Source organism: Euprymna scolopes, chromosome 8, assembly GCF_053919585.1.
Source record: "Euprymna scolopes isolate OS-2025 chromosome 8, ASM5391958v1, whole genome shotgun sequence".
NCBI classification, from domain to species: domain Eukaryota; kingdom Metazoa; phylum Mollusca; class Cephalopoda; order Sepiida; family Sepiolidae; genus Euprymna; species Euprymna scolopes.
Genome location: NC_136489.1, coordinates 137,529,319 through 137,542,434, shown reverse-complemented (window position 1 = coordinate 137,542,434; position 13,116 = coordinate 137,529,319). Strand labels below are relative to the sequence as shown.

Here is a 13,116-nt window from a genome sequence, read left to right as displayed (position 1 = left end):
TTTTATCGAAGTATAAAGCGATCTTCTCAATGATATGAAAAGCTACGATAATAATGGTAAAGTCGTTTCACATTTGTTAAACGTATATATAACTTTGCAAGTTAAAATCATGATAAAAATACAAGATATTTTAATGATACATTTGAGAAGAAAATACACTTTCATGAATATAGAAAAGATTTTATGAAGAAAATAACACATTTTCGGATTGCATGAAATAGGAATGTGAACATGACTAAAAATTGCATTACTTTAATAGAAATGTTTTAAAATGTTCAAATGAACAGAAATCATTTGATCATAAATTGATCTTGAACCCTGTTAAATTTCTAACATTTTACAATTAAAAATACAAATATTGGTAAGAAACCAAAAGAGACATTTCTTCAAAGGCATCAAAATATTAAGGTGTTTCATTATTAAAAAATTACCTAAGTAAAGAATAGTTCTTGACAAACTGCGTCTTTCAATGACTTTAGTTCTTAAAATTGTTTAAAAGTTAAAGAACAAATTTTCTTCTAGCTTTTATTTGAAAGCATGAAAGTGAATGACAATTATTTGTTGATTATTTCAAGAACAAAATGTTGTCATGCTGAAACTATTAAAACAAATAATGAATTATCAGAAATATTTCATATTTTTTTTCAATTATAAATCATGTAAGCAATTAATAAAAACATTTAATAGTATAACCACTGATGATATCATATGATTTGCAGATTTCAGAAAAAAAAACAATACAAGAAAGTAAGAAATACAAAAAAGTAAAGCAATAAAGGTAAATCAATACGAGATAGTAAAGAAATACAAGAAAATCAATCAATAAATGAAATAAAGCAGTACAAGAATGTATTGCAATACCAGAAATAATGCAATACAAGAAACAATGCAATACAAGAAACAACGCAATACAAGAAAAAAAAAAAGCAATACAAGAAAAAACAAGAAAAAAAATAAAATCATTCAAGAAATAAAGCAATACAAGACAGTAAATGAAATAAAACAATTCAAGAAAAAACTTAGTACATGAAATCAAGCAATGCAAGAAAAAATCAATACATGAAATAATAAAATAATACAAGACAGTTAAACAATACTAGAAATAAACAATACAAAGTAGTAAAGCAATACTAGAAAGTGAAGCCAGCATGATTGCCACCATCCACTGAGTATTTGCTGAACTCCTGCCGGTGCTTGTGAAAGGCATACTCAATCAATCATCAAGGTGGTGATGAGGCTGAAAGCGGCTACATTGTATAGATGACAGCTCTACTATATGATTAAGTTACCTGGATTGATTTTTTCAATAAATTTTTTAAAATAAAGCTGTAGTATTTTTTCTTTAGGGCAACAACTTTATCGCTTCAACTCTGTATACAAGAAAGTAAACCAACACAATAAAGTAAACCAACACAAGAAAGTAAACCAACACAATAAAGTAAACCAACACAATAAAGTAAACCAACACAATAAAGTAAACCAACACAATAAAGTAAATCAATGCAAAAAATAAAGCAATAAAATTAAATCAACACAAGAAATTAAAGCAACGCAAGACTAATTGCATGGATTCTAAGTTTATTTTTATAGCTAATTTGAATTACTAACAAATCAAGATATACTTATATATCTGTCAAAGTCAATACTGAAAATATAAAAAAAACATAATATATTATTAGGTATCCCAAACTAGCCTAGTTTAGGATGCGAAAACTGGTAAATAAAGTTTAATTTCCCTTAACTTCAACTTGCGATATCTCATTTATTTTTAGGGTTATTTTTTTGATAAAGTTTTGATTTAAATAAAATTTAATCTTTTTGTTTTATAGATATATAATTCTTTTTCTTGTGTCTTTAATAGTTTTTTTTATCCAGATTACTTCAAGTTATGTCAATAATTTTGGTGAACGCCGCTTTATTTTTTACATAAAAAAATGTTGGTGTTTTTCAAATTTAGTGCGCGCAATATTGTGAGTCTCTAGGTATAAAAAATAATACCATTTTAAAGAAAAAAGGTCACTTATCAATATGGTGAGCTTAAAAAAGGGTTTTAAGTTGTTTTTCACACAAAAAAAATCCAACTTGAAAACTTCAGTGAAAGAAATATGAAAGAAATTCAATTGAAAATATTCCAAAAATCGCACCGTTTTGTAGAGAAATATCTCCACTTTAATAATCTGTTGGTGTCATATTACTACGCTCATAAATCAAGGTGCGCCACTAATAAAAGTGACTGTACCTAAACATCCAGATTTATAACCAAGTGACCGAGGTACCAAGTATCATCAGAAAAATCAACTGTCAGCACAAAACAGCTAAACCAACCAGCACAACGTAAACAAACAACATGTTTCACTATGTTTATATCAAAATTCTTATGTGAGTTTGTTTCTGTTTATTTAAAAGTTATAGAAAGTTATTGCATAAAATAATATTTTTAGTGCGATAAGCGACAAAGAAATGAAAATTTACAATTTAAAATAATGCCAGTTGTTTATTTTCTATATCTTCTTTCAAACTTTCATATGTTCTTTGCTTTATTTTCTTTTGGTTGGATATACTTCCGCATTGTTAAATTATCTTTTAAAAATTAAACTGGGTACATTTTAAACCAAAAAAACATTTTTAGTTGCATGTGACTGTGACGGAAATTTTTTTCATTTTAAAAAATCTGCCTCATTTTTTTGTTTACTTATTTCTCTTATGTTCTGTCGGGCATTTTTGATATATTTAACATTTTGTTAAAGTATTTTTTTTATTAGACTGTACAGTTACATTACTTAAAAAAAAAAAAAAAAATAACAAAATCTAGCTAAGTTTTAAGTTACACGCAACAAGTCATATGTAAATAAAAAAAATTAATTTCAAGTAAAAATGTTCATTTTTTTGTTTATGTTCTATCGGACATTTTTGATAAATTTGAAGATTTTGTAAAATTATTTTTTAATTACACCATACATTACTTAAAAAATAACTGAAAATATTAAGTTATGTGCATGTGGCACATAAATGAAAAAATTGATTTCACTGTAAAAATCATTTTTTTTTTTTGTTTATTTAATAATTCCCGAGATGGTACATCTACAGTTTATCGCCGGAAATGGAGGCGCCATTTTTATTTTGCATCTGTTGTTAAAAGGTGAGGGAGAAATCAGTATTATAAACTATGACCGAAGTTAGAAATAAATAACAAAAAAATTAAACTAGATATTAATTACTTCTGGAAAGAACTATGAAAAAAAGTAAATAAAGTGAAAGAGAACATATATCCGTAATTGTTTAATTGGAAATGTTTCGATTTAATTATTGAAAATGGGGAAAGTTTTTCATGTACATATAATTTATTAAAAACAGAAAATGAAAATTAAATATTCATAATTGTTTAAACTGGGTGAGCACCATTTGAAAACCAAAACATTTACTGTATAAAAATTTATCAAAATATAATTGTAAAAACATTTATTGAAAAGTTTGCATAAGAAAATATAATTTTAATAAAACAATTTTGTAATGAAAGCAACATTGGATTTTTATAAAATAGTTTTTTTTCCCAAACAAATAAATAATTTTAATGAAACATTTTTTTTTTAATTAAAGCAACTTTAAAGGGTCAACAACAAATTAATTTAAATGAAACCGAAAAATCATTATCTAGTTTAATTTTTTTGTTATTTATTTCATGCTTCAGTCATAGTTTAAAATACTAATTCCTCCCTCGCATTTTAACAGATGCACAAAAAAAAATGGTGTCTCCATTTTCTGCGATAAACTGTAGAAGTACCGCCGAGATCCTATATGTTCTATCGGGTGTTTTTGATAAACTTGAACTGAGATATCTCAAGGTTGTGTTAGGTGTCAAAATCAACACCAGTGGAAATAAAGTTCAACTGGAAGCTGCTCTCTCTGACTACTCGAGAAGAAATCTAGTTGATTCATTTCCACCTCCAAAGCAACAAAAAAAATCCCTTAGTGAATCTGCTGAACATTCAGATAACTCCTGCAGTTGTGATGAAGAACCATCTCAGGATATCTTCAGTTATGAGCATCAAAGACAATGGGTTGCTGTCTACTATGACACCAGCTTATACATTGGCCAAGTCATTGAGGTTATATCTGCATCCAGCGCTGTAATAAAATTTTTATTGCAAACTAAAGGTAGAAAAGATTTTTTTTGATGGCCTTTGTCAGATGACATTGCACAGGTAGAGTCAGCATTTGTTTACAGATGGAGTTTTGAGGTAATGCCAGTTTCAAGTGATGGTAGGATTTGGAGTGTTCTTGATATATCTACCATAGCAGAAGCCTATGAAAGAATTTTGAGAGAAAATCAATAAGGAAAGGAATTGTAGTAAAACCTCTGCCTAGAAAATATCTTACTTGTTTACTTGTCTTTCAAGTTGAAAATTTTCCAATGCTTGAAAAAAATGACTTGTGACTTTTTGTATAACAAATTTCTAAATCTTATTGTTGTCTGTCCTTTTTTTGGCGAATTTAAATTCCTTAAAGTAAAAGTATTTCTGTGGCAAAAAGTTTTGTTATTAGAAACAAGGCAAACATTGTTTTGAATTCCTCACCCAAAAATTAGTAAAGTTGCAAAATTTTAAGTTTCTACGTCCAATGGTTACATTCTATAGCAATTTCAGTAACGTATACTTTTGACTCATTTTTTAACCCTTTTTTGCCCTTTTTACCAAATTGTTTGCTTTTACATGGTCCACAATTCAGTGGTTTTATCAATTTATAATTAAAAGAAAAAATTATCTTGATCTCTAATGTGTTATGAATCATACTAAGAAGATTCAATACATTAGCTATTGAAATGAAATTGATATGAACAGTGAAAGTTGCATTTCCATGTCATATTTGCACTTTTTCCCCATTGGTAGTGGGATTTTGCCTAGTGTTTAGGTTGGTTTCATCTAATAATTATTGCTTTCATTAGTAACTATTTTCATTTATCACAAGATGACATTACATTTATAAGGATTTTTCACTTGTTAGTAGCTTACATTTTTAGTTATATACTATGAAATTTGGCTTCTGGACTATGATAGCAAATTTTCTACTTGTTGACAAACTTTTAACAATCATAACTTGACGGCTAATTGAGCTACCAAAATAAATTTGGTATTTTTGTTTATGGTTTACAAAAGTCTATATGACCACATTAATGCTTTTAGATACAAGATAGTAAAGCTATATAATAAAGCAAAGCTATATAAAAAAATTACAGCTATATATAAAAAAAGTAAAGCTTTATAAAAATGTAAAGCTATATAAAAACTAAAGAAATTAAACTATTTTAATACACTGGATATTTGCTGATGGAGTTAGCACATGAAATTACAATATCTGAAAGCATAAAATGTTAAAATAATTAGTAACATAGTTTTAGCAGTATATAAATGAATGTATATTTATAAAAACATGCTGAATGACATCATGTATATTCATTCAAAGCTATATATATATATATATATATATATATATATATATATATATATATATATCGGCAAAATGATGTTTATATTCTATTTGATCCATTCAAGTTAGTACTTTACAAAAGCAGATATTTCTAGAACATTAAAGACAAGATGACTGAGCCTAATAAAATGTATAATAATAACCACTTCAAACAAACTAATAACTTATGAGGATCATTGAATGTCTGATGCTTGGATAAACAAGCATTTATTGTATTTTGATTCATAATATTTACTGGCATAATCCCTTTAGTCAAAGCAATTCTTTAAATCAGATTGCTAGCCATCCAATCAGACAATAACTTCATATAGTCATAGTCATATTGGAGATTTTGATGTGTAACTCATATCAAACATGAGTTTATTTATGGCAAATAACAAGCACCCCCCCCACACACATACATACACAAATACATACATAGTAGTGTGAAAGTATACTTATGGCAAGTAGGCTATACAGAAATGTTTGGGTTTCATTCTCTAAGGAAATTATCAGACTGGATTTTAAGTTTATTTTTATAGCTTATTTGAATTACTAACAAATCAAGATGTACTCACATATTAAGCACTGTCAAAGTCAATACTGAAAATATAAAAAAAAACATAATATATTATTTTATAATGTGTTTTTAAAGTTTACTTTAACTGTACATACACACAGATAATTGCCCTTTATATAATAGATGATGTAGCTGCTACTAACGAATTCATATTTAAGTAGTTGATGCAATATTTTTATACTATGTGAGAGGGAGAAAAAAGAGCGAGAGAGTAATATACGTTCATTAATTAATTAACTTGGTTGAGGAAGTTTGTTCATTTTACTAATTAAAATGAAAATGAATCTCTTATATTAAATTTGTTTAAACATAATTGACATTTTCCAGTTAACTTAATTATTTATCCACCTAGAATTTTCAAAGATTCTGGATAATTTTGCAGGAAATTAATATTTCATTTTGTAGAAAAACAAGAATAGGCATGTTTAATAATGAAAATCTGATTTCAAACATAAATGTGATGGATCAACTGACATAGTTTTTCACAGATTCACAAATATTTCTTGGTTTATCCTCCTATTATTATAGGGCCTATAACTTACATAAACAGTTATAGAAAATGACAATTATAAAATGACAAAACACTTTTGTATTAAACTTTTAGAAATACTTTCACAAACTGAACTTATTGCATTTGTACTCAATGAAAATACTCTGGATCCACCTGCCCAGTAGCAAAATTTCACTCCTTCACTTCAATAACTTCTTTCCTCTGATTGCTTGCCATTAAATTTCCTCCTTGCTTCCCATGGCCTCAATTGTACCAATATGCCAAAAATTAAATGTAATATGAACAAAAATCTTGCTGCTTAACTCTCCACCTATATTGCTCTCTATAAATCTGGTCTATCACAATAATCCCTTACATTTTACGGAGTTTGTTTGGGGTGAACAAAAGTAAAATTAAATAAAAATCAAATCAAATAAAAAAAGTAGAAATCAACAAAGGTAATAACTCATATTTTAAAGAATAGTTGTCTACTTTCACGTAATGGATGTAGGTAATCCGAGTTCCACCTTAGAAAAATATGATTGGTTGGTTAAGCCAATAATAAATAATGACTAGTAGAACTACCAAAGAAATGTCAAAAGCTATGCTGAAAGTCTCACGCAAGGATGTACCAGTTCTGACCATAAACACTGTTCAGATTATTACTCAAATAAAGTAGCCAAGATTACTCAGCTACTTCAAACAAACATATCCCTTTCTTTTTCTGTATAAGTTAAAAAATGAACACATTAAAAATAAAAGCTAGAAGTAGGTACATTTTACTAGATATACCCACCAGGCATTGCCTGGGGTATAGTGAAGCAATATAAACAGTTTTACAGATATATATTTTGATTGAATGTGTTACATTGCATGTGTACAGCTGCTGATTGCCAAGTCAATGTCTTTTTTTTCTTTTATTACATTATATTAGATATTGCTATGTGGGTTTTAATTCATTTCTCACATTAAAAAAACAAAGCTTTGATGATGTAAGTAACCAAAATGTAAATTCAAGTTTTTTAAATTTTTTTTAAAAAAGTTTTTGTGTTGGTTGCAACTTTAAATAACCATGGTTCCAATGGCACAAAAGCGATAACAATGTTTACTTTTGAGGAATGAAACCCTGATTTTTTTTTCTCATTCAGTTTTGAGACTTGCAGTCTTCATTCAACGAATAGGCTTTAATATAGGACTGGCAAGAACACTATTTCTAAGGGAATTTCAAATCTATAATGTTTGAAACTACATAGGTCAATATGGAAAACAGATAACAACCATTCATTTTATTTTTTTTTTTTATCTTTTTATGACAAAATTTATTTTATCTAAAAATAAACAGCGCATTTGTCCTTGACAGAGAAATATTTTGTAGTTCTTTTATGAAACACAATAAGTAGATATTAGGTGTTTCATTTTTTTTTTTTAACTTTATCTTATTAGAAAGAGAGAAGTTATAGAACTATGATTTTCAAAATAACGTTTAGATTTCTTTTTAGAGTTTTAGTAAACTATATATTAATTGAATACATTTACAAATAATGTATTTACAAACACGTTTTACTAATTTTTCTAAAAAAACAAAACTTCTTTCTGCTTCCCTTTTTCTCTTTCATATCCTCTTAATTTCGCCTGGCTTAGGGCATGATCTACTTAGTCTTTTGCACAGATGAAGAATGAAATAAATTAAACAACTTTAGAGTCAACAAATATCAAACCTATAAATAAACTAAACCCACAGTCAATTCATACATTTTCTCCCTTATTTAACAAACAAGAGATCAATATGTGTATATAACACATGTTATTACATCATCAGTAGAAATAAGCAATTAATAAACGACTCAGAGAGAGAGAGTAGGGGGAGGGAGAAAAAAAAAAGAAATTTTGCAATTATATCAGGAGAACAGATGATGAAGTAAATGCTATATTTTTAAAGAGGATACAGAGGTTTTAGGTACAACCTGTATGAGAAGATTTGTCCAATGTTTGAATTTAATTTGTGATGCTAAGGTTTGAAATAATATTTTCATCATTGCACAAAAAATTAATAGATTCATTCTTTTGTTTTTCTGATTTTTTCTCAAATAAATATTCACTGACTTCTACTTATTCAAGAAATTTAAACTTATATATCAGTTTCTTTCAAAAATAAAAACAAACTCCACTTTTGTGTTCATTCTTAAGGAATCTTCAGCAAACTTTGACATTTACACAGTTTTTTGTGTATATATAAAAGATCTGTAAAACATAATAATAGGTAAAGGATTATGTGTAAAATAATAATCATATATATATATATATAAAGTAAAGTAGATTTTTCAGCGACTTGGTTTTTGGAATTTTAACAAAATGTAATACTTAAAACTCTTTAGCTAGTTTTTGCAAATATTCATAAATGTGAAAAAAAAACAAAACAAAACAATAAAAAACATAAATTTTAAATATTTATAAATGTGGGAAAAAAACAATAAAAAAACAATAAAAAACATAAATTTTAAATATTCATAAATGTGGAAAAAAAAAAACAATAAAAAAACAATAAAAAACATAAATTTTAAATATTCATAAATGTGGAAAAAAAAAACAATAAAAAAACAATAAAAAACATCAATTTTAAATATTCATAAATGTGGAAAAAAAAACAATAAAAAAACAATAAAAAAACATCAATTTTAAATATTCATAAATGTGGAAAAAAAAAAACAATAAAAAAACAATAAAAAACATCAATTTTAAATATTCATAAATGTGGAAAAAAAAAACAATAAAAAAACAATAAAAAACATCAATTTTAAATATTCATAAATGTGGAAAAAAAAAACAATAAAAAAACAATAAAAAACATCAATTTTAAATATTCATAAATGTGGAAAAAAAAACAACAAAAAAACAATAAAAAACATCAATTTTAAATATTCATAAATGTGGAAAAAAAAAACAATAAAAAAACAATAAAAAACATCAATTTTAAATATTCATAAATGTGGAAAAAAAAACAATAAAAAAACAATAAAAAACATCAATTTTAAATATTCATAAATGTGGAAAAAAAAACAATAAAAAAACAATAAAAAACATCAATTTTAAATATTCATAAATGTGGAAAAAAAAAACAATAAAAAAACAATAAAAAACATCAATTTTAAATCTATTTCATCAAGTTTTATATTGAATTCTGACCAGAATTTTATATTTTTTAATTTTAAATAAAAGAGGGAGGAGTTTTCACTCCATAATTTACATGCATGGCGACTCTACTCATAGACACTGGAGGGAAGGGGAGATAATAAAACAAATCTGTAAAGATTCATTAATGACAAAGAAGTAAAAGAAGCCTTGATTTGTCTTTTTTGTTTTAATTTCTGAGAGGTGGTAAAGAAAGAGAGAGGGGGGGGCAGAAAGAAATGTTTTGATTTGAACCACATTCAATTGCGAGAGAGAGAAACATAATTGAATTAATGACTCAATAGATTAGCTTGCCATACTTCAAGGCAAAGTTTGAGGTCGACTCATGCAGGAGTATTTTTATTCTGATCTTGTACTAAGATGAGTTTAAATATTTCAAATGACAATATTATTTTTTTTTATTTTAATTCATTTTTTTTATATAATCTGCATAACATATGGAAATTAGAATCCTGACACGTCAGTTTCTTGTTTCGCATGAGAAAGAATGATAAGATCAAGAAAATGTACATAACTATTATATAGTTGAACAAGAACAAAACATATTTACAAAGAGTAGGTGTTAGTAGAAATCCAAGATTATTACCATTCCGCTAGCCATATAAACACGTGGGGTAAAAGAAAAAATGGTTTGGTAACAATCATTTGCAAGTGACAGTCATCTGAAGGTTCAAAGTTCAATCCTCATTAAAAACAACAATAACTAAGACTATAATAAAACTTACTTAAGATCTCTACCAATCATGACTGACTCCAGGGGAACAGTCTATCTCCGTGGATTAAAATATAGGTACAGTTCGAAATTTTGTGTAGATTCCCGAGTTCGACAATATACACCTGAAAAATAGTTGTGTTATATCGCACTGAAAAAGAAAGAAAAGACAGAGAAAATGCAGACAATTACTTTATTAAGTAGTGAAACAAGAAAAGGCATATTTACAAATAGTAGGTGTTAGTACAAATGACTAGAATATGCATTCTCTTCTCTTATATCTGTGCAATATTTCTTCTATATCTCCGGCTGAGCGAATAGTATGTGTTAGTTACAGGTCCATTTTATGGGAATATGCTGTGCGCACCTTCTGTTATATCTGTGCAATATTTGCTTCTCATTTTTATCATTTGTTAAAACAGAGTTCTATAACAGAGATGCTATAATGTCTTTTCCTTTAAAACAAATAAACTAATTGGTTTTATTTTAACATTTTAAAGCGAAAATAACTTTGTTTCCCATTTTAGATGCTTCTAAATTTCTTTAATCTGACAAAAAATTTATTTTGTTTTGACAAAAGATTTTCAAAACACAAATTTTCATATCAACTTTATGTACTTATGTGTTTATCGCTTATATAACGTTAACAAATATATGTTAATTCTTTTTGTTTGGTGTAAATTAAGTCTAAAAAGAAATCCTACTAAAAAATTGTAAAAATGATTAACTTATCACGTAAAATCTTATGAATATCTTTTATTCACTTTGATTGTATTGTTGAATCTATATATATCTATAAAAGTGAACGTGTCTGTGTACGCAATAACTCTGTCAATTTTTAGTCTACAGACTCGAAATTTGATATACATGGTACTGAGATTTGGGAAAATCTTTGTAATTCGTTTTTCGCCCAGAAATTTGGCTATTAAGGGTCAAAGTTCAACAACTCTACCAAACTCCTCCGACAATTTTGGGTATAAACAATTGACATTTTAGATATAGGTTTCTTGGACATGGATCTAACTTAATAACTTGATTTGAGCCCAAAACAATAAATGTTCAGGGGTCATAATAAGGGTCAAAGTTTTAAAAATTTTGACCTCTGCGGTCTCTACCAAATTACTCAGACAATTTCTGGTCTAAATATTTGAAATTTTACATAAAGGGTATTCAGAGATAGGGCAAGCTTTTCATCAGTTTGGGTCGAAAATCTTTAGTTACCAATATATAAATGTATGTATGTATGTTTGCATGTCTGGCTAAAACTTTCGACAGAGGCAACGGATTTTACCAAGATCAGTATCGTTTTGAAGTTTGACCTTTCAGACGACAAATATAAAAAAATTGGCTAAAAACATTAATATCTTCACCTTCAACTAGGTACTTTTCTCAGGGGGAGGTCGCTTTTTTCGCCAATATTTTTGAAAATCATCCTCTCCTTTTGATTGTCTAGCCTTAATTTAAACCTATGTCACTTCTGGTTTGGCGGTGGTTGTAACAGCAAAGACGTCAGTTTTTTTCCCCCATTCTTTTCCTCTTTCGCGGTATGGGTTCGAGCCTACCTTCCTACATTTTTTTTTTTGCTTAGCATACACATCCAAACACCCGGGCAACGCCGGGCTGAAATGCTAGTATGCTATAAAAACAGAGTTTACTTATGTATCAATAAAAAGACTTTTTTAAACAAATCATTTAAAAATAATATTTAAAATGCTTTTTTAAAGCCCTTACACCAATGCAACATCAGGTAAATACGCCTACTTTAAACCAATAATCTATTTGCTTGCATGTCCTACAATATGCATATACATCTTGAGCTACAAAACTTGCATGATTTTTGACATTGTATGATAAGTCTGTATTGAATTCTTTGTAATTGAATTACTTGCAGAAATCTTAATCTTTAAAAAATAAGAGAAAGGATAGAAAAGAACTGGTAGAAGGCCTATCTTAAGTTTATCAAATAAACTGGATCCAAGATGTGTTTCTAACTTGACCAATCTCCTTAGTTACGATGATGCCCCTCTTTCAAACTGGTCCCTTTGATCTCCCATTTTGAGTAGGAAGTGTGAAAATGTAGATTAGAACTTCAAACAAACAACTCAAATCTTACACATATGGTCTGCCTCCTCTTTCACTACTTCCATCATTCAACACATGTGACAAACTTTGCTTTTAGTGTCTCATTTCCATCAACTGAAGTGAACATTTCTATAAGGTTTTAGTCTTGAAATATTTCATTTTTAGATCTAAAACCAAATTTAAATTTCATCGTACTTTTGTAACTATTTTTAGTGAAAATAAGTTTAGATAAATTTTAAGTTTCATAATAACATTTTCATTTGACTTAAAATGAATGTTGATTAATGCAAAAAAAAAAAATCAATTTTGTTTGCTTTCCTGATTGCCAATGATAATGCCTCCGTTCAGTCTCAAAAGAGATAATGGATACCCATGTGAGGGTAGCTGTGCATGTAATTTTGAGACAAGGGTTGCACAATCCCCAACCATACCTCTCTCAAATTGGTACTGCTTGAGTCCAGTGGCAAGGAGAAGTCGAGGATCATTGGAAAAAATGCTGAAATAAGTGGAGAGCACATACAGCAGCTGGAATTCTCAAATAGTCACCCATTCATCACTGATTATTCATCACTGATTATTCATCACTGATCATTCATCACT

The 13,116-nt window shown here is 27.6% G+C and overlaps 1 protein-coding gene and 1 long non-coding RNA gene across 3 annotated transcripts in view; one reads left to right on the top strand and one right to left on the bottom strand.

Annotated features, from left to right (window-relative positions):
* Window positions 1–13,116, bottom strand: part of LOC145283781 (uncharacterized) — a 189,947-nt gene that overhangs the window by 67,432 nt on the left and 109,399 nt on the right. The window contains exon 3 of the long non-coding RNA XR_013868758.1: window positions 6,042–6,066. This is a non-coding gene — a long non-coding RNA (uncharacterized LOC145283781). The remainder of the gene's footprint in view (window positions 1–6,041; window positions 6,067–13,116) is intronic.
* LOC145283779 (uncharacterized) overlaps window positions 2,127–13,116 on the top strand; it is an 82,537-nt gene continuing 71,547 nt past the window's right edge. For both annotated transcript variants that reach the window (XR_013868757.1, XM_080132837.1), the window contains exon 1: window positions 2,127–2,379. The gene's annotated coding sequence lies outside the window, so the exon portion shown is untranslated. The remainder of the gene's footprint in view (window positions 2,380–13,116) is intronic.